The sequence below is a fragment of the Saccostrea echinata genome, unplaced genomic scaffold, assembly GCF_033153115.1.
Source record: "Saccostrea echinata isolate AGI-Se365-2 ecotype Australia unplaced genomic scaffold, CSIRO_AGI_Sech_v1 ptg000030l, whole genome shotgun sequence".
Classification (NCBI taxonomy): domain Eukaryota; kingdom Metazoa; phylum Mollusca; class Bivalvia; order Ostreida; family Ostreidae; genus Saccostrea; species Saccostrea echinata.
In genome coordinates this window covers 25,722,536-25,744,467 of record NW_026889779.1, presented here as the reverse complement: position 1 = coordinate 25,744,467, position 21,932 = coordinate 25,722,536, and the positions used below count along the sequence as shown (strand labels likewise).

General features: G+C 31.2%; 1 long non-coding RNA gene across 1 annotated transcript in view; it reads left to right on the top strand.

The window, feature by feature from the left end:
- The first annotated feature begins 7,467 nt into the window (after nucleotides 1-7,467).
- The window catches only part of LOC133197603 (uncharacterized), a 149,033-nt gene continuing 134,568 nt past the window's right edge, over nucleotides 7,468-21,932 (top strand). The window contains exons 1-3 of the long non-coding RNA XR_009722434.1: nucleotides 7,468-7,573; nucleotides 9,304-9,386; nucleotides 10,024-10,681. This is a non-coding gene — a long non-coding RNA (uncharacterized LOC133197603). The remainder of the gene's footprint in view (nucleotides 7,574-9,303; nucleotides 9,387-10,023; nucleotides 10,682-21,932) is intronic.

Here is a 21,932-nt window from a genome sequence, read left to right as displayed (position 1 = left end):
CAAATTTTATAATGATCAAGTTCATTGGAAAATACATGTATTTTTGAAGGTTTTCATAGAACAGTGCGACATTTAACTCCGGACACGACATTTGTCCGGACTTTCGCCAACCACTTTTCCAAAGATACATGGAAACCATTTATGTCATCTGGTGGGATTTTTTTAATCGCACAACATGGACTAACCTTTACACCTGAATATCTTCTAGATTAAAAGATATTACACCTGCAATCAAGAAATCCCATGGGATTATGGTGGGATTTTCTCTCCTAACTAATATCCCACCATTATTCTGTGGGAGAAAAATGAGTTCTGTGGGATTTTTTCTCCTATAGAAGCAAAACTCCCATTTTTAACCTTACATGGGATTTTTTATCCCATAATTTGTGAAATAGGACAAGAAGTTCTATAATTGTCACTAATAGGATTAAAAGTTCTCTAACAAAATGATTTATAGAATATTTTATCCTACAGGAGAATGGAAATTGTTTTTATCTCTTTAATGTACAGGGAAAAACAGTCCATCTTCTTTTAATCTAATACAGTCAAGGGTCAAAATTATTTTTGAAAGCTTTTTGCCATATAATTCATTGCAAACTTAACATTTTAAAATCATTACTTTAATATTTCTACTCTAGCTTTATATCACTATAAAAAAAACTTTACTGTCATATTATATACATGCTGTGGTCTAGATATAAAATTGTTATTCTTTAATTTTATCAGTGTTTATCATAAACCTTAAATAGACTTCTGCATGGATCTATCTTGAAATGATTTCATAATGAATGGTAACTAAAATATTTTTGTAAATATCATTGAAATAGGTTTGTAATGGGTTATAATTATAAGTGCTGAAATACTTCCGACCTTTAAATGTATTTTATGAAACCACCTCCTCGGGTGCTCCTTATACATAGGAGGGAATTCCATAACTGAACTGAACTAAAGCACCTTTCTTTTTGACTTATTAATTGCGCTGAGGTGATTGTGGACTAATTCAAGCATTACGTATTAAACCAATAGCTCAATAAAATGAATATAAATGAGACTAAATTGATTTAAAAGTACGTGAATTAATCCTTTCAGCAGACTGCATCTTTCCCTGTTCTTGCATCACAGTTGCAACAATGCATTTACAGAATGTGTAATTTTACTACGAATACAAAGCGCAGTGGAGATCTTGATCGGTATTGGGTGGATTCGTCGCGACTATTTGGATTCACTCCGGGCGTTTCGTTTCATTCTAAATAAAGTATTCAATTGTTCTATAACGACTATATTTTTCTACTTTAAATGAATGTTGAATTATTTTTAATCATGGTAGCGTTTTCACTCGGAGAGCGTTATCAAATAAAAGTACTCAGCCTAGTGAATTTGCATGAAATAAAAGGAGAAAAAATTGTAGTCCACTCAGGTTTCACAGATGAATTTAGGGGTCAAATAAATTCATATGTTATATGCATGCAGGTATCTGACTTTAAAAACTTAATTTCTATTTTTGAATAGTAATTATGACTGTATTTATAAGGCAGATAAAGCTCTCCCTTTTCAAATAATTTATTTAAATTTTAAAACCTGGTCTTGAGTAGAAAAAAAGTCTCCCATTGGTCATTTAATTTAATCAGTATTTTATTATGTAAAGTCAGTTTACATAATTGGATTGGACATCAGGCATGGCCTATATAAGTCCTCTCCAAGAAGGTCATTTTCTTAATGTTTCAAAAAATATACACAAATTCATTTATTAGGTTTGATTTACTAAGTGAATGCTATGACAAAAAAATCTATTCCAAACTGGCTAAATTTCATTGAAAAGTACAAAAAGTTATGGTAATTTAATTAAGTGAACACACCAATTCCTATCGATGGAGTATACCATGATGATGGATTCTCCCTATGAAAATTTCAGTCCTTTTACAATTTATCATTTGACATTTAGAAAGTACATGCTATTGCAAGCAAAATAATATCAAACTGGCAAAATTTCATTGAGAAATAAAAAAGTTATGGCCATTCAAGAGAACACATCAGTACGATTGACAGAGTATAACATGATGATGGATTCTCCCTATGAAAATTTCAGTCCTTTTACAATTTATCATTTTATATTTAGAAAGTACATGCTATTGCAAGCAAAATAATATCAAACTGGCAAAATTTCATTCAGAAATAAAAAAGTTATGGCCATTCAAGAGAACATACCAATACAATTGACAGAGTATAATATGATGATGGATTCTTCCTATGAAAATGTCAGTCCTTTTACAATTTATCATTTTATATTTAGAAAGTACATGCTATTGCAAGCAAAATAATATCAAATTGGCAAAATTTCATTCAGAAATAAAAAAGTTATGGCCATTCAAGAGAACACACCAGACTAGTATGATTAACGAGTAATATATGACATGATGATGGATTCTCCGTATGAAAATTTTAGTCTGTTTATAATTTATCACTTTACATGTAGAAAGTACATGCTATTGCAAGCAAAATAATTCCAAATTGGCAAAATTTCATTGAGAAATAAAAAAGTTATGGCCATTCATTAGAACACACCAGACTAGTACGATTAACGGAGTAATATGACATGATGATGGATTCTCCCTATGAAAATTTCAGTCCTCTTACAATTTATCAATTGACATTTAGAAAGTACATGCTATTGCAAGCAAAATAATATCAAATTGGCAAAATTTCATTCAGAAATAAAAAAAGTTATGGCCATTCAAGAGAACACACCAGTACGATTGACAGAGTATAATATGATGATGGATTCTCCCTATGAAAATTTCAGTCCTCTTACAATTTATCATTTGACATTTAGAAAGTACATGCTATTGCAAGCAAAATAATATCAAATTGGCAAAATTTCATTGAGAAATAAAAAAGTTATGGCCATTCAAGAGAACACACCAGTACGATTGACAAAGTATAATATGATGATGGATTCTCCCTATGAAAATTTCAGTCCTCTTACAATTTATCATTTGACATTTAGAAAGTACATGCTATTGCAAGCAAAATAATATCAAATTGGCAAAATTTCATTGAGAAATAAAAAAGTTATGGCCATTCAAGAGAACACACCAGTACGATTGACAGAGTATAATATGATGATGGATTCTCCCTATGAAAATTTCAGTCCTTTTACAATTTATCATTTGACATTTAGAAAGTACATGCTATTGCAAGCAAAATAATATCAAATTGGCAAAATTTCATTCAGAAATAAAAAAGTTATGGCCATTCAAGAGAACACATCAGTACGATTGACAGAGTATAATATGATGATGGATTCTCCCTATGAAAATTTCAGTCCTCTTACAATTTATCATTTGACATTTAGAAAGTACATGCTATTGCAAGCAAAATAATATCAAACTGGCAAAATTTCATTCAGAAATAAAAAAGTTATGGCCATTCAAGAGAACATACCAGTACGATTGACAGAGTATAATATGATGATGGATTCTTCCTATGAAAATGTCAGTCCTTTTACAATTTATCATTTTATATTTAGAAAGTACATGCTATTGCAAGCAAAATAATATCAAATTGGCAAAATTTCATTCAGAAATAAAAAAGTTATGGCCATTCAAGAGAACACACCAGACTAGTATGATTAACGAGTAATATATATGACATGATGATGGATTCTCCATATGAAAATTTTAGTCCTCTTATAATTTATCACTTTACATGTAGAAAGTACATGCTATTGCAAGCAAAATAATTCCAAATTGGCAAAATTTCATTGAGAAATAAAAAAAGTTATATATAGCCATTTAAGAGAACACACCAGTATGATTAGGTGAGTTTAATTAACATGGCAAATGTTCCCTACGAAAATTGAAGTCTTAATTTTTACAATATCAGAATTTCTACTCTTTTCTATATCAGTATAACTTTAAATTTTGGGTCATTTTTAAATTTAAAGGATTGTAATTATATTGATAATTTTTTCAAGGAATGAATCAAAGAGCTGAGATGTATACCTATATAGTTTTTCTTCATACAAAAACTTACGATGAAATATGGCACAGTTAGATATTCTTCATTTAATTTATACACTTATTATTATCATTAAATTTCCCAAACAATTAGTTATGAAATGAAAGATACAATTTCTGGTAAATTGAGTCTAAATTCTGTAAGTGATTGTAATCTGCACCATAAAAGACAGTACTGAATGCATTGTAATAGGAAAGGTCATATTATATGTATGCATATATATAAATTGGTAAAATTAAATTGAAATGTTAGAAAAGTATATTTTATGAATATATATTTTTAATCTGTTAAATAAGAAAAAAATAAAATGTTGAATAAATGATGGTTTTTAATTATGAAAATGAGTTGCAACAGATCTTTGAATGAGCAAACCATGAAGCCTCATGTGTACATTCAAATACATGTATTTTGAATTTTTTTTTGTTTTTTTTTTTTTGAAACAGATACCAATAACTGTTTTCATGTGATAATAGCACTAACAACATAATTAGTCCAACATGTTGTTACCTAAACTTAATTAACAAGGTTAACTATATTTACTAATTATTAGCCATTGTCATCTTCATTGTTTTGCAGTAAAAAAAAAAAACTATTAATAACTATACATATTTTTGTATGTCCATTAATCAACACTTTAAAATGTTGTTGTTTTTTTCTTGGAAAATGTTTTAAAATAATTTTTAGAGTAGGTACTCCAAAACAAAGTATATACACAAATTGATAATAAACAGGAAATGGCTCGAGTCATCATCAGTCGGTGTGGAGATGAATTGTTGAATATATGTGTATATCACTGTTTACATTGAAGTTCTGGGAGAAAAAAAAGGTGTGAGAATATTCCCTTCAGGCTAAATTTTACAATATATTTTCAAAGGTGTGAAATTGGAATCCATTCAATGATTTCAAATTTGATCACTCTTTTACAACATTATTATAAGATTTTCCAGAATCAATAAATTACTCTAGATCTCTTGAAAATTCTTCAGCAAATCAAAGATACTGAAATACAATCAAGCCTTTGGAAGCAATTTCAGTACTCTTTTGAGATGGGGTGGGGTACATGTAAGGAGGTGGGCTCAACTGATGAAGAATTTATAGAAGCATACAACTTTTATAATTTTGTTGCATAATATTCGTAGCGTAAAAGAGACGTCTGCATATGGGGGCAACATTTCTTCTGCTTGATTTTTTAAAATTGTTTTAATTTTATTTTTTGTTTTACTGAATAACGATAAAATGTGTGAATCGTTAGCTTTCCACTCTTACTCTGTATTTGGTGTTGATGTGCAGTGCTAAGTTTGTACAATCTCGTAAGATTTCAATACATGTATATAAAAAAAAAAAAAAACCTGAAATAGACTTGAAATTAAACAACAGTGGCCTTATCGGCAGACATATGGCTGCAATTAGCCCTTTGTTTTATTTCACAAGTCCTGCATCTAGTATCTGAAATGTACTGTTTGTACACTTTGAATACAAGATTATTGATAGGAAAGTTAAGTATATGTGTATACTTTTCACACGGAATTTACATTTGGTACATCATTAACTTTCAAATATCAAATTATATATTTTTAATCATTTTTACTATTTACAATTTAATCAGTTTGGTTTTCCACGAAAGATATTTTTAAATGCGAATGTGATCTACAGGATAACATTAAAACAAGGTGATCGAAGTTATATAGTAGAATGACATATTATCTTCTTTATATACCAACAGTCCTAAGGGGACCGCTTTGACTATTTACTATAATTTAAATCAAGGATCTATAAATTGTCATTTTTTTCTACTAAACTTTTAAAAAAATTCCTTTTCGTCCAAAGTTTCTTAAAATAAAAGTTACATTGGCTATTATTGTTTAGATGAAAAAAATAAATCACGTAAACGTAAAGACCATAAGTATTTAAAATCTATAACTTACATTCTAGAAAGGGACATAACTCTGTAAAGAGTATCGTATTATGCTATAGTGTCCTAGATCGGACATAGATATTCTTTAAGCTATAGTTAAAGCTATAATTTTATAAATGATTTATTTTTATTTTATCGATAAAAAACAATAATAGGACATATTCATAAATGCGTCACAAGACCCACTTCGAGATATTGACTCTGCTGACTTCTAAACGCTTTAGCTTTGGACGGGACTATATTTTTGGACGGGGGTGTCGATCCCAAGTTAAGCTCAATCTGATTTTTTTTTTTTTTTTTTTTTTTTTTTTTTTTTTTTTTGATATTTGTCATCTGAGTTTGATTTCACAGAAAAATAATCAACTTCTGTTGTATTACCTGTTTTTCTTAATCTTGCAGTAAATGTTTGAATACTAATAAAGCAACTTAAGTCTGCTGTTAAACCTACCCCCCCCCCCCTCCCCTTGCTAACTTCCAAGAAACCAATATCTTCACCCCAGATCTCCATAGGGTATGATACATGTATGTATATACCTAGAGGCATTTAAGAGTCTAACTCTTTTGTTTTCCCCAGGTAGCAAAACTGTCACAATTTGCTTGGAACTAACAAAACATACACAAGGGATATTAACACACAGCAAGTCGATTTAACAAATGAATCTACAATAGAAATTCATGAAAAACAAACTCCATGCTTTTACTAAACCTTTGGATTAAGTCATAATTTTTTTTTTCATTTTCAATTTAAAAATTAAATCCAAACAATTTTACATCGTTCATAATTGATAGCAAACAATTAATATAAAATTGCATCCCCCCCCCCTTAAGGACAGATGATACAAACAAACGTTTGTCAAAAAATTCGAAAATATAAACTTGAATCATGTTTATGAAAGTAAAATGAATGCTCGTATAGCTTTTGATTTTTCATTCTACGTTTCACAAAAATGGGATTTGAAGTGACAAAAATTTATAGGTTACTATTGATTATCACATGAAGGATGGTTGGTGAATGATACAATTTTGAACATCATAGAAAGTTAACAATATATCAAAATGTCGTGAATTAAAAGAAGAAGAAGGGGCTTTATTGAGGCTATGTACTGACTGGACTTTTAAACTTGTACTGAATATCCCACTGACCATGCAAATAAAATTTTCTTGACTTTTCAAGGGAAACATTAATTTTTATTTTAGAGATACAGAGAGACTACCCACCCGTCCACTACCCTTCCTCCTTCTTATCATGTTCTCAATGATCATGATGATGTCCCATTTATATAAAATGTTAATATTTTTGGTATTGGGCATTTTAATTACCATTATTACCCATGGCAGTATTTACAACAACAACAAAAAAAATCTGAAAAAAATAGGCCTGATAATTTATTTCATTTCTTTGTTTTCTCGTGAACTATGCATTGTTTAAATTAAAAAAAGATAAACCAATAAATAAAAAGAAGCAGTAATATTCTATCTATGGATTCACTTCTTAAAAATTCTGTGCAGACGGATGCATTATATTCCTAGAATTACCCAATACCAACCAAAGAAAAAAAAACGGCGACAAGATTATGAGGATATTGGAATTTCCACATGATGTTTGTAAACAAAATTATGACGAAGACCTGCTCTATTTTTGTAAGTAGATCTAGAATTATTGAATTTGTTATTTATTTCATTTAAAGCATGTTAATACATGGCTCATAGATTCTTTTTTTTTTTTGAAGTCTAAAGATCTATAGATCAGCCTGATTCCTCGTTAACTGATGAAACAATCTTATGAATTTCTGTCACTGTAAAGTGTTTGCAGAGCTAGCAGTCGATGGGGTTATTCAGTAGTACATTATACAAGTTAACAAAGTAAATAATCGTCAGAAAATTATACACATCGGAATATTATTCTTTCGTTCGAATTTCCTCAATGACAACGTTGTAGGCTAGTATTCGTTCGTTCGAATATTCTCAATGTGTACACTAGCTGATGATTGTACTTAAAAAATTATACTGTCATGTCTAAATTTGTCTGTAATTTGCAAGTTACAATTTATAAGTATCTTGATCACAGTCATCAGCATTACTGATTAGAAAATTAATTATCTTCTCTCAGACATGGTTAAAAGTATCCTACTACTGTAGTGTACTAGGGATTAACAAACATTGCATGTGTTGCAAGTACTATTTTTTTTTTTTTTGGTGTCAAGATAAATTTTGAGATATGGGGGGTCAGTGCTTATAGTACATGTCATGATGGACATAATTAATAACCCCCAAAACTCCTACTTATATTGTTTGGAAGTATCCAAATATCAAATTACTAATTCTCTGTTAGAAAATTGGTTGATCCTCTGAAGTTTACATAGGACATGTACCCACATGATTATTGATATAATCAATGTTTTTTTTTTAATCTCTGAAAAACAGTCTTAAAACTTTGAGTGAAAAATCAATCTTTATACTGCTAAACTCATTTTTTATACCATGAATACATACTTAGGAATATCATTATTAAGTTATGTTCATGTTCTTTTGAGGGGAAAAAATATACATCATGTAGATGCTTATGTGTAAGTAAATTATAAAAGACAAAAATGCTAGGACTTTTTTATTTTACATATTTATTTGTAAAAATATTTTTTCTATTAATTGGAAATGAAATAAAAAAAAGTTCTAGCTTTATTACTAATAATATGATTTTTTATTAGAATTGATAGGATATTGGATGTTTAAGAAATAAAGACTGCATTCTCGTGCATGTTGCAGGATAACCTGCAATGTTAATGTAGACATAGATTTAAATTACACAAGGACTCCCATGCCAATTTCAATAGTCCTCACCCACTGAAGTCAAACACAATGGTAGTCGCACGAGATTTACATGCATATTTAGCCTCCTTAGCGTCAGACACAGAGACAGGTGCGCACGAGATTTTCATGCATATTAGGCCTTCTTAGCTCCTGACCTATCGACCTGCCTAATTTACATTCCGATAGAATTATCAAGAAATCAATTCCGCTAACTTTCAAAGAGTTTCCACAGAGAAAAAAAAAACAGACATGGAAATATTATGGCATGACATCATGAAAAATTCTCAAGGGCATAAAACTACTATATACAGATACCGGTAAATGAATGCAGAACATGCACAAAGTTTCATTTATGGTATATTGATAGATAAAAATAATTTATACTTTTATACTTCGACCTCAGTAGGGGTAAATTTTAGCGTCAGTCATTTTGGCTGGATCGAGAAATTTCAGTGATCGATATTCAATCCATTTTCTAATTTTAGTGAAAAATTTAATCCATGCTTTGTTATTATACATGTAATTGGTATTGTATGATTTATTCTATTTTTTTTCTTTAACAGAAAATGAAGGTATAGTAGCTGACATATAGTGTACATGTACCACTTGAAGATTTGTCCCCCTTGTAGATACAAGAAATGCAAAGGTAATTCTTTGTGAAAATAGAGAGAATGAATAATAAAATTTTTCAAACCATACAACAAAAACTGAATAATTAGTACGCAACCAACCTTTTACAATTTAATTTTGCAGTTTTATTTCTTTAACATTGAAAAAAAATCAAATTTGATATTTTTTTTAGCTCTACTGGTCAGAGACCAGAAGAGCTTATGGGATAGGAAGGTGTCCCTCATCCATCCGTCTAGCTGTCCGTCTGTCTGTCTGTCCATGGCGTCTAGTTGTCTGTCTGTCTAGCTGTCCATCTGTTTGTAATTTTTCAAAACACTACTCCTCCTACAGTTTTATTCTGATTTCAATATAACTTAGACTGCACTAAGGTACATTTCAATGAACGGTGCTGCCATGGTTACTAAAAATAGAAATTTCTGTAAAATTCCTTTAAAACGCTACTCCACCTACAATTTTGGTATGATTTCAATATAATGTGGCACACAAGTAGACTACACTTAGATACATAATTCTATTTATTGCTGTCTGTTGCAAAGTTTCAAATCCAAGTGTTACTTTTTCTTTGTTATACATATAGACCAGGAGAGCTACAGTCTCATCAGAGACTTCTGGTTTATCCTTTTCATCACACAGCGACTTTCTTTTTTTTTCAGTGTACACAGATACATACACATAAAAGGAGACATCACCTCATGATCTGTGGATCCATTGAAAACTTTAAGGACAAAACTTTTGATAATTCATTCATGTATAAAATGTTGACTCGAATATTGAATATCTAATGAATGGAAGCAAGAGAATTAATTTAAGAAGTATTATATTGTATATTACTCTTCTTATTCATCTGTCAAATTTCTTAATTAAAAATTAAACTTAAAGGCTTAAATAAGGATTTTTTTTTCATTATTTTAATTAGAACAAGTTCTTTAATTTATTTTTCTCTTATATAAACGGGCATTTAAGGTCATACGCAACGTAGTTTGCACTTTATTGGGTTCTTCCCTGGAGTTGAAGAGTTCCACTAAATGAAGGACCTGTGTGCAATATTTTTATTGTCTATATATGGATTTGTAAATCTCTTCTAAAACAATTTTGATAAAAAAAATCTGGAATTTATGTTTTGTAATTTTTGTACATTTTTCTTTGAATAATGCAAAATTTTTCAAACTTTAATATCTTTTCAAAATCCCTGGAAATGCATGCTGATTTTTTGTTTAAAAATATGTTATATGGTACATGTATTATAAGTTTAAATTTAGAATATCTTGAAAAATTATCAGTAGGTAAGGTATCTTGCGTATGTCCTTAAATGTAAAATGAAGGTATGTGTACCTTTATTCAATGAACTAGGGAACTCATGAAGTGTGCATATTTATATAATAGTGTTGTATTTTGCATGCACTATTCTTAAAAAGTAGTCAGGGTTTGACACATGGTGCACAAGCCGGAGGCTTTAGGTATAATGTACAGATAGTTTTAGAGAATAGTAGTTGAGTGATGGGGTCAATTGCAAGAAACTATTTTAGAAGAATTATTTTGTTAGTGTTAGCTGCAGAACTGTAGCTCTCTGAAAAAATATATATTGACAGACGGGAGAGCTACAGTGCCACCCATAGAAAAAACTGTATATTTATTGTGCACTTTTTGTGCACTGTTTCTCGATTTATTTCTCAGTGTTTTTAAAACTGTCATCTCAAAATATTACTAAACGTGTGTTTCTAACATATTCTTTCACTGTTTCCACAATAAAACATTCCTTATAATTGTTTTTAACAGCCCTCCTGGCCCTGAAATTGAAATCATTGAAAATTTTGCCTATTTATACTGCCATTTTGGTCTTCACGAGAATTCGGTCCAACGTACTTAGTACAAGTGTAAACTACGAAAGTTATAGAGGAGTAAGGACTTTTTTGAAATGTAGCTTTTTTTTCAATTGAGGTAAGAATTTCGAAGAATTAATTCAGAACCGAGCGCACTTTTTTGTGCGCAATAAATATACAGTTTTTTCAATGGGTGGCACTGTAGCTCTCTGGTCTGTCAACATATATTTTTTCTGAGAGCTACAGTTCTGCAGCTACTTAAGTGTAAAATATTTGAAACTAAGTTTATATATATTATAGTACATTGATATTTATAACGGCATCTGTGTTGTAATCGGTAGCGCGTCGGAATGACAATCTCGGGGTTGTGAGTTCGCTCCCAGGTGTGGGCGCAGTCAGTTTTTCTTCAGAAAATGAAGTCGTGCACTATTTCGGCATAGTATGCTTATGCTATTTAAATCCTTTGAACACTATGCAAGAATAGTAGGGTATGGGTTATGTAGAGACAAACTGACAGGAAGCATAATAATTGACAATATGCATTTATGACAAGAAAATTGAAAATCTTCCTGAAAGAAGTTGAATAAATTTAAGCCACTTAAGTACCAATCTAGTTAAAATTAGATGTTAGATCCGCTCACATAGTCACTACAGTCAGTTTAGCGAGTATGCGTGCGGATCTAACATCTTATTTAAATTACACGTAGATTGCTGAGGTAAAAGTTTAATACATGTACCCAATATCATTCTGCTATATTTGCATCCGCGTGGGTATTAACAGTGAGCATTAACTAACTGTGGCCTGGACCTCTTATTTTATGTGTTATGGGGTGTCCAAAACAAGGTGCATGCTGACGTTTAACAAAGAAGAAACTTGCAATGGCCTAAGGTGACTTGGCTATTATCAGTTGAATACATGTCAATGGTGCATGGTTATTATATGTACCAAAAAATAACAAGTAAAAGATCAGCAGAGTGCTTTTATTAAAGAAGTAACAGAACTAAGGAAAACTTGTTTTCTACTGGATGATATGAAACAATGAGTAGAGTACCACCGCAAATATTTCTGGATCCATGCCCTTTCATCATGTTTATTTTTGAACGGGTTCAATGAACTGTCAAAAATTCTTGATATGTTTAGTAGGTGTAGGTAGAAAGTTTTGAAATTAGTGAAAAGGTTGTTAAATATTTTTAATGCAAACTACCAGTAAATGTGCATAATGAAGATGGTTGAATTTTTTTCAACATTATTTTCTGTTCATTTGTCAGATCGGGTTCGTTATGAGTAAAATAATTTCCAGCTGTCATTGGAACAAAACAAGGCATGATCAGGATCATACAAAGAAAATTAAAAGTAAAAATTAGGTAAATTATTACAGTTTGTGCATCTAAATAAGTTTTAAAACTCTCTTAAGAATCTCAGAGTGACTGATACGACCCAATTTCATGTGATTTTTTAATTGGAAACCTATCAGTTTAGTGCAGCAAACAGGCAAAGATCTAACAACGTGCATGGATCTGATCATGTTGTAAAGCTTGACAAATGGCACTTATGCAATAAATTAACCTAAATGATTAGGAGGAAAATAAACATAAAAAGATTTGTTCTTCCTTAATTGCATTTTTTATTTTTCCCATTCAAAATTTACATACAAGGAATAAAAGAAGGTAATCTACATACAAGGGAAATTGCCTTTTTACTTAAAAAAAAAAAAAAAAAAAAAAAAAAAAACTGAAAGTTATAGAGATAAAACCACTTTTGATTTTTTGATCTTTAATCATTGAAAAAATTAAACATTACCCCAAAATTGGTTAATTTTAAGAAATTAAAAAAAAAAATGGTTTAGGAAACACATAACTTAAATGAAAATAAATAATTAATAGTAGTTAAACTGTTCAATAGTTTCTTTATTTGGTTTAAAACTGTTGTTTCTTTATCCCATGGGAGAATTTTTTTCTATTTTGTAATGAATATGGGATAAATCCCACATTTATAAAGAGATGGGAGATTATCTTCTATATACAAGTATATGGGAGATTTTGTCCCATTATAAAGCATTCATGGGATTTTCAAACTTCTATGGGAGAAAAAATCCCACAGAATACCTTTTTCTCCCACAGAATAATGGTGGGATATTGGTTAGGAGAAAAAATCCCACCATTATCCCATGGGATTTCTTGGTTTCAGGTGTAATATCTTTTTACCTAGAAGATAATCAGGTGTAAATTTTGGTTCATGTGTTAAGTTTTAAAAAATCCCATCAGATGACATAAATGGTTTCCACATATCTTTGGAAAAGTGGTTGGCGAAAGTCCGGACAAATGTCGTGTCCGGAGTTAAATGTCGCACTGTTAAACTCTAATTAACATTAATCTCAGAGTCGATAATTGAAGATATCTTTTAATAATCAAGGACATCATCAATTCATTTTTTATTATTAATAATGGAATGAACGATACTTTCTTTTAATGAAAGAACGGAAAAAATCTTTTTTAAGACAATCTCTAAATTGATTCTTTGCGAGTAAATTTTCCGCCACTGTATTCATTTGATAGGCCTATCTTCGATTCAATTGACAAGCGCATCAAATCAATTATTGCTCTCCTTTATTGAATAGTTGCGCGTATAAATCCAGCTGATGAGAGGAATAACTGATCTAATGCTCTCACTCATTCAGAAAATGTATTTCAAGCAGTATCCTAAGAATGTCTTGTATCTTTTCTTTCCATGTAACATCTGTGCAAGATTCGTTAAGCTAAAAACTAGTCCCCTACTGGTAAAAACGGTTCTTTCCTCAACTGTCTGCCTGTCTGTCCCTCTGTAAGTCCTTCCCATGGCACTTGAATTTTCCGCCCTTTTTCTACAGCTTGCAAATATTGAACTGATGTTTGGTATGTGAGTCTACCTTTACTATAAGTTACAGATCAAGTTTGAATTTCCGCTTTCAAGAGTTTTGACGGAATTACGGGCATTTCAATTTTTTAGGAGAACCAGATAACATTTGCCGGTAGGGTGCTAGCATTGCATATGCAATACTCTCAAAATGCTTGTTAAAGTTACGAAAAAAGCTACTCTCTAAGCACCTAAATGGTCACTTTTGCTGATAATGAAGGAAAAAGCAGCATCCGAAGCAATACTGCTATTATCAGCAGTCAATATTAGCTGCTCGGCATTAAGCTAGATAACTTGCGATTTATAAGTTCTTTCAAAAATTAGAGTAGTGGCATGTTTGAAATATATATTCTTTCAGCATCGAATTTTCTTTAAATTTTTCCCAAAAAATCCCTGTGTGAAGAATCGTGTGATCAGTTAGTAAAAAAACAAACTCGAACGTCAATTCATCATAGTTTCAAAACAGTAAATATTCCGTGATCTGGGTAACCAAAAAGTTAGTGGAATTAATTGTATTAATGATAATTCATTCTCATTAATACCCAATGATAATCGCCCAAGTTCAAGTGCAAGTTCAGTTTATTCACCCAACCCAAAATAATATACTGAAACGCAAAAGAAACGCAACAAGCAGTAATCTACAAATATTTGAATTTTTTATCTTATGATTTTCAAAAATGAATGCAGTCAGGTAAAACTCGATTAAAAAACATCAGAGATTTGATAAAAATGTTAAATGATTATCTTTTAACTTTCGAAAGTAACTCATGACTGTTAACCCCCCCCCCCCCACCCCGGCCATTCAATTACAGCGTGCAAGACTGCCATGCACAACAATTGCAGCTTGATTTTCACGATGCAATAGGTTCATCAACCTCGAAATCTGAGCGAAGGAAATATTCTTCGCCATTTTTAAATGCATATTTTTCAGATGATGAGGTCGAATTTTCTCTAGCCTAGCGCAGTGTGGTAACACTTGGACATCCGGTCCAAGGACTGTCATTCATGCTAATGATACGTAAGAGCCTGTTGAGGCGTGATGTAGTGCATATTTGCATCTACAACTCTCCATCGCCTTTATTCTAAGATTTTCCAGCTAGAGCAATGGAAATGCGTACTTAAGTCATTTTCAGGAAGCCTTGGCATCGCTTACGGAAAAGACAGGGGAATTTATTTATCGGAATATTGCTGCATTACTTATGATGGACAGACACAAACATTTAAAACCCCATATTATTGCCAAATGTTTTGTTAAACATGTAATTTTTTATTTCTGTTAAGCGGACTCAAACTTAACTTCCGGTAATGGTTTGAAAATCATTCAACCGTTAAATTACCGATATTTGCAAAGTTGAACATGTCCTTACTTTTTAGATGCAAAATTATATCCATTATATAATATTTCCCCCTAAAATAGGATGTTGCGTTTCTTTTGCGTTTCAGTATAGTACATGGGATACATTTATAACATATAAATAAAATAACATAACATAAAAAATGATTATTCGAGTCTTGTGATTCTTGATTTTTTCATTGGATATATCAATACTTTACTGTACCAAAAATTGGATTTTTCATATAGTATATATATATATATATATAATTATATATTTCATATAAACTGTTCAGAGGTACAATATCTATATATACAATGCAAAAACATGATAAAAAATGAATAATGATAATGATAAAAATACTTCGCCGTTCCATTTTTAACCATTTTCAAGAGAAAATTCTTAAAAGATTACATATAGTCATATACCCTAATGTATAGTTAAGAAGGTGCGAAGACTCCCTGACCGCTTGGGAAAGTGTGTTTTAACACCCTTCTGCTCAGATTGACCGGTGGGGGAGACTTTCAATGATTTGAAAATACGCTATCTAACAAGAAACATGTGGTTTAGCTAGAAAATGCTAAAATGCATTCACTAAACGGACAGGGTGTCTCAAGCCGCCTCAATACCCTTGATAGATTCAGGGCAAAGCCCAGATGATGGCGCAGAGGACTAAAGTCCCTGAAAGCTCCGGAATTTTGACGATGCAAAGCCATTTTATTCACAGAAGAAGTTGGAGAATAGATATATTTTTGTTCTTATTCTAGTGAGGCATACTGGGCGACTGAAATTTCTCGGTACTACATTAATAGAGTATTTGAAAATTTTTTAAAGAAGATAAATCAATCATAAGTTAATGAAATACATTATAACGTGTACATAAACAGAAAATTTAAAAGGGTGTTTTAGTGATAACATTTTTGTATCGTGTTCCTACAATGAATTTCAGTATAAATATGAAAGTAAAAATTAAGAGAAAATTCATATACGAAGATGGCTTTCTATGCAAACTTCGTGATAATGATAGTTTTGTCAATGATAAAATATGCACAACCTTTGATTTTGAGTATCCTATGCCCTGAAGGAGTATTAATTTTTTTTTAATCAATTTACTTTGGGGGAGACTAAACGATGTGCATGCTTGAGCATATAAGGAAATATGGAAGCTCTGCCATACCAGCCAAATTAACATACTTTTTATGTTACTTGTGTTAAAGATATATTCAAATAAAGCATGTAAATTGAAATGATAAAAAAAAACATGTGATAATTGGTTAGAAATTTTAAATATTTCAGCAATATTAATAATGCCATCACATTGTTGGGGCTCGAGTTAAATTCCACTGATGAGAAGAATGACTGAATTTAATTGCTGCTAGCATCAAATCAATTACTGATCTCATCAATTCAAATGATGCGCGCCTTAATTTTTCTAATGTTTGCCAGCATCAATAATTCGCATTAATTCAATTGATGAGAGCAATAATTGATTGGCACTTCAGTTCATATGAGAGCAATGATTGATTTAATGATATATTTCAAGTAATTTAAGATGACTTCACTATTTCGTGTTTAAGAAATACAAGAATACAAGAAAACAATGGATAAATGTATTAAAGAATATTCTTATCTATAACGTCAAAATTTACAGAAAAGTGATATTAAGGAATATTGGAGAATTTTAAATAGTTCGAAGGCTAGATGTAAAACTGAAGTTGATATCAAAGCAATGTACGATTTTTTGAAGAAAAAAAAAATAATGAATCTAAAGATGATGAAGGTGATGTAGATGATAATGATGTCAATTTCGATAATAACTCCCCTTTAAATTGTCAAATCTCTGCAGAAGAAATCTTGCAAGCAGTTAACAAACTGAAAAATAATAAAGCTCCAGGGTATGATCAATTCTGTAACGAATATATTAGTACAACAATATCATGTTTTTTGCCACTATATGTTGACCTTTTCAATTTGATTTTTGATACTGGTTTTGTACCTGAGGAATGGCTTATTGGTATCGTTAAGCCAATGTATAAAAACAAGGAAGACCCACCTCTTCCTGAAAACTATAGACCAATAACACTATTAAGCTGTTTAGGAAAAGTATTTACCAGTATTTTATGTGAGCGTTTGGATACTTTTTCTGATGAATTATAGTTGATTACTGAAGCCCAAGCTGGCTTTAGAAAAGGATATGGTACAAAAGATAACATACTGATATTAGATTTTTTGTGTAAATTTGTTTCTTTTAGTAAGAAAAAACTTTATTGTGCATTTATTGACTTTAAACAAGCCTTTGATGCTGCTTGGCGATCGATCTGGTTTGTGGTCCAAAGTGTTTAAAAATGGTATAGATGGTAAATGTCTAAGATTTATCAAAAATATGTACAGTGGTATTAAATCGAAGATATATATTGATCAAAATATCTCTGAAATTTTCATGTGTAACCTTGGGGTAAGACAAGGGGAAAATTTATCCCAATTTCTTTTTACTTAATATATAAACAATTTAGAAAACTATTTATTGCAGAATAATATTGAAGGGGTTACGAGATTTGATGAAAAATTAGAAATTGAAATGCAGATAATGTTTAAACTTTTTAGACCTTTTTATGCTGATGACACAGTTTTATTATCTGATAATCCAGAGGATTTACAAAGATCTTTGAATATTTTCTCTGATTATTGTGACCATTGTAAGCTTCAAGTAAATACAGACAAGAATAAAATAGTAATTTTTCTAGAGGAAGAATACCAAAGAAAATCTTTTTGTATAGAGGTGCACCAATTGAAATTGTGAACGAATTTAAATATTTACAATGTAGGTGTTATCATGTCTCGTAGTGGTTTCTTCAGAAGTGCCAAAACACATTTAACTAAACAAGCATCAAAATCCATGTATGGAGTACTTAGAAAAATAAGGTATTTTAATTTACGTATACACTTAAAATTTCTGAAATTTGTTTTACATGTTAAATCCAGCACTCCAAATTGTATGGTATATATATGGGGAAACTGGGCGATACCCTTTAATAATACGTATAAATGCACGAATGATTACTTATTGGGCTAAACTTTTGATGTCACATGAACGTAAGTTTACATATATAATGTATTGCTTTCTCCATAAATGCTTTTCTGAAGGTTTATTTATGCATCACACATATTAATAAGGTACACTACTAACACAAATGTCGAGTCACTATACTACTAACACACATGTCGAGTCACTATACTACTAACACACATGTCGAGTCACTACACTACTTACACACATGTCGAGTCAGTACACGACTGAAATATACATTAAAAATAACAATATTATATCACACGCTGAGCTATACCAGAAACACATATAAAATTATACATTCCCAACACATGAGTCACCATACTACATGTACAACTCACATAACAAACAACAAAATTACCACACATAATAAGCTACACTACTAACACACATGTGGAGTCACTACAGAACTAACACACATGTCAAGTAACTACAGAACTAACACACATATCGAGTCACTACACTACTAACACACATGTCGAGTCACTACACTTCTAATATATATTAATTACAACTAACAATATTAAATCACACACAATGAGTTATACCAGTTACACATATAAAATTATACGTTACCAACACATGAGTCAACATACAACATGTACAACTCACATAAAAAACTAGAGGTACTGTGAGCACTGAACTCACTAAAGTATACCCCCGCCTCCGATATGATTATAAAGGCAAAGTCCATGTTTTGCTCTGAGAGACCCGAAATTAGTGATAGATCAAAAAGTAATATACGAGGTGCATAATGGCACTATGTAATAAAAGATCGGGGGGGGGGGGGGGCTAGGGATAAAGTCTACTACATGTATATAACATAAATAATTGTTTAGAGTGGTGAACGAGGTATAAATGTTTTATAAAATACAAAATATTATATATTATCGAAAAATTTTAGTCATATCTAGCTGCAGATATATACATGTAGCTCTCCACTGGTCTGAAAAAAATTGAATGGTTGTCATATTGACAAGATGAGAAAATCTGGGAATAAAAGGGGAAAATTAGCATTCCCTGGAGGTTAAAAAAGGTTTGAGTACAGCCATTTTGAAGCAGTCGGTCGGGAGAGGACAAACAATTTTTTAAAGATGACCTCATCATATTCTGTATGGCCTTGCCATACAGGTTTACGTATGAATTGATATTATTTAAATATCAGAAATGAGCGATATTCATAAATCATAGCATGTATATTAATTAAGTTTCTGACTGAAGCATACCTGGGAATACAGAGGGGATACCTTTTACATCAAATTGAGTTTTTAAGTTCGCCCTGGGGCTTACTCTAGGTTGCACACCAGTATCAAATTTCAATAATTATATATTAATTATTACCAAAATTACGAAAATTATAGAAGACATACATGTAACTCGTCGAAAACAAACTCCTCGAGAATTTTTTTTCAGACTTTATAAGACAATGCTTTCTAAGCATACAAAAACTTCCAGACAGGCGAGCGAGTTTATCGAAGTCGAACAGGTGCTTGAAAGTGACGCACAGGACTTAACCAGCCTTCCTTAAATACGGTATACAAAAAAAAAAAAAAAAAAAAAAAAAAAAAAAAAACTACAGGACTGCTTTGTTCTCAGATCTGGTAAAATTTTCCAGGGAAGTATTGAAAAATAAATGTGCGTTGGCCACGTTTTGACGTAAACCTTTAGTTTTTACGCTATCCAATAAACCCTGTCCATAATTTTCACTTTTTAACAGAAAGATACACTGATCTGAAATACAGAGGGTCGACCTTTTACATCGTGTATATTCCAACATACGGGGTGTATGCTACGTTGTGCACGGGGTATATGCTTTCGGGGCGATAAAAAGGGGGTCAATGTATCCTTTTTGTACATTATCAATATTTCAATTTATGGATATATTTCGCCGGAAAGCATATGCATACGGAAGAAAGCATTATCTAAGAAGTATATAGATACCTATGAATCCACTGTACACTTTCTAGTTTTATCAAACACCTCAACACAATTCCGAGGATCAGAGCAAGATTGACGCTACATTGTGTTTATGATCAATTGTACCATTAGTTAGCTGGGTTTTTTTTTTCTTTTATTAAAACAGCCCCGTAGTAAGCAAATTCAGTTTGGGGGGCATAGCCATACATTTTCAGTTGACAGTTGAGAGGACACAAGAATTCCTGACAAGCCAAAAAAAAAATAAAAATAAAAATAAAAAAGGGCATCAGACGTTTTTATTGAGGGGCACAAGCAAATAGTATCTATGTTTCCTATAATAATCTATATATCGGCAAAATTATTGGGGGGGGGGGGGCACGCCCCCACCCTCGTGCCCCCCGGTTCCTACGGCCATATAAAAGTGTAGGTTATCTGTACATAACAAACAATATTATATGGGGTAACTACTACATATCAGAACAAAGCTTCGCTTTATCACCACTTTCATATTACTGTTAAGTACACGTTATCTGTATAAATGTATGCATAAATTGTCTGTTTATAAAACAGTTCGTATTTAAAGATATTGACGAAAATTCAATGTTGTGCCCGGGGTGTATGCAGCATGTTGCACCCGGTTAATCCAGATACCCAAATCGTATTCTGCTGATGTCTGTATCTCAATGATAATGTTCAGAAACCCTACAGGTACAGATACAGGCTTACACATTGAACTAATTTTCAGTTAAAGGGGGGGGGGGGGGTTGCACATATAAGAAAGTCCTTGATACGCAAAAAAAAAGGATCAACTGATGTTATTTTCGATGGGCCCAACTGTAAATATGCTTTATTTTCTATTCTTGAGTAAATATTTGCAAACTAATAGCCCCTTCCCTCCTCCCCCATGCTTCAAAGAATTAAATCTATTCAACCATACTTTCATTCTGATGTATGTTTTCAACATTGAGTTACCTGTTTAAAGCTTAAGCATTAAATGTATTTATTTCAGTAGTAGATATACATAGAATACATCATTAGGTAAATGCATATTTTACCCTATCCAAAAGTAAATAATTAAAATGTAATTATAAACTGAAAACAAATGGCGATTGTTAAAACAAAATTGAAGAATAGTCATTCGTATATTTTTTTAATCGATTTTCGTATTGAAATCTACACTTGGGATAAGAAATATCTTATAATATTCTACTAAAAATAGACTATAATAATATAAATTACAATTTTAAAGTATGAATATCATAATAGTACTATAATTTGTTCCTTGGCATAAATTATTAAAATAAAGAATTCAGAGCAATTGATATAAGGCAAATACATGGCCATTACATTGCCATTGCTACCTATCTGCAGGTAGAGGTATGATTACTTCACCGCCCCCCCCCCCCCCCCTCTTGTTTTATTACCTGAACACACAGGCAGATTTAACACCTTTAATCGAAGCAAACGCTGGTAAAAAAAAAAAAAAACAACAAACAATAGCACCATAAATGTGACACTTTTTACATTTATT